Here is a 1,782-nt window from a genome sequence, read left to right as displayed (position 1 = left end):
TTGAACCCACTATTCACTTCATAAGAGAAACAACTGACAAATTGCCTTTGAAAAGATAATAGCCTTGGAAACCTTAGGATGAAGTTCTACTCTGCCCTATAGTCTCACCGTAAGTCCCAATGGACTCAACAACAATGGGTTCTACTTTAAGAATAAAACATGCCTCTTTTAATGCCCAATGTTAACAGCCATACCCACAAGTTGTAAAACAAGGCAATTGTCACAAATTTATCCTTAAGAACACCTACATGCCTTATTCTACTCAGGCCCTCAACCTATACAGAAGTCAAAAACCAAAAGCACCTCTTTCTGTTTCATTTCATAGAGGTTACTAATTTCTTACGAAAGGAATAAGGTAAGGTTTGCAATTTACTTTCTCAAAGTATTACCAAAAATTAATACACCACAGGATCATTGAACTACAGTTTTTGATATTTATGTATTAATTCCTATATTTTGGAGAAAAGCATGATTCTCTCCCTCTTCTAGAATACAATATATTCTAAAGAACAAGTATAAGAACTTAAGAAAGATATATTTAAGATGAAAAACAAAAAAACTAGAATATGAGCATGCTGGTGAGATACGATGGAAGTCTTCATAAGAAGGGGACTACTTGAAAAGATGGAGGTATTAATTTTAAGAATGACATCCTTGAAAAGCAGAAATATAAAGATCTGAAGAAGCAATGGAGAATTGGAGTCATGACTAACTAAAGGACATTTCATTTATTAATACAGGAGGAAAGACAACATAGATATATAGCTACAGATTAATCAGGTAGACAGGGACAGTGCAGAAATTTTTATGGCTTGCCTATGGTTATTTCTTTCTAGAGTTTTGAAACAAGATCATGAACTGGGAGTGAGTGGGGGGTGGGGAGAATATCACAGAAGAGTGTTTAGGAATAGCTTCAAATGCAGATGCCTAAACAATCTCAATGAGTGTTCGGTATCCACTTTCCTGAATTCACTTCACTAGGCCATCATTATTCACAGAAATAAGAATCCTTCCCCACTAGAATGATGACCCTCAAATCTCAGGAACGTTTTGATGATTCCAATCATGAACAATGAAAATAGCACTAGTTGAAGAATCAAAATATCAGTCAATATTTTCTCCCATTGTGTATGGTCTATACAATTTTTACACAAGTTCCTTACTTTCTGTTAAAGAAAGTATGGAACTAAATTATACTAGCAGAAAGAAGATTAGTGGTTGCTTGTATACAAGACAGGAGGGACACACAGAAGCACACAAAATTTTGGGTTACTGGATAGATAATGATCATTATCTTCATTATAATGCAGTTTTCCTGTGCATTCACACACGTCAGTCAAAACTTACCAACTGATGATATAGTTGTTATGTGACATTGATTAGATTCTAACTCATAATGAACCTGTATTGAGTTTCCAAGGAGTGGCTCATAGATTTGAACCACCTACTTTGTGGTTAGCAGTCCACTGCTATTCCTATAGCACCATATCAGGTCTCTTTGGTTTTAAATAGGTACAGTTTGTGGGGTTTTTTTTTTTTCAGTTTTAATTTATTTTCATCACTTTTTTTCATGACTCAGATATAGTAAAATGCAAAGAAAATTAATTTCCCATGATATGTCAGGGACTGGCACTAATTTTTTTTTTCAAACTGCAAATGAGTTTATACAAATGAAAATATCAAATGGAGATCCAGTTATGAGAACGAAAGCACTCAACATATTAAAAGTTCACAATTATTTGTATAGAGCATGTTAAAAAGTCAACTTGCTAACCAACTGTT

The sequence above is a fragment of the Chrysochloris asiatica genome, unplaced genomic scaffold (assembly GCF_000296735.1).
Source record: "Chrysochloris asiatica unplaced genomic scaffold, ChrAsi1.0 scaffold00008, whole genome shotgun sequence".
In the NCBI taxonomy this organism is placed as follows: Eukaryota; Metazoa; Chordata; class Mammalia; order Afrosoricida; family Chrysochloridae; genus Chrysochloris; species Chrysochloris asiatica.
Note: the sequence above shows the minus strand (reverse complement) of the source record.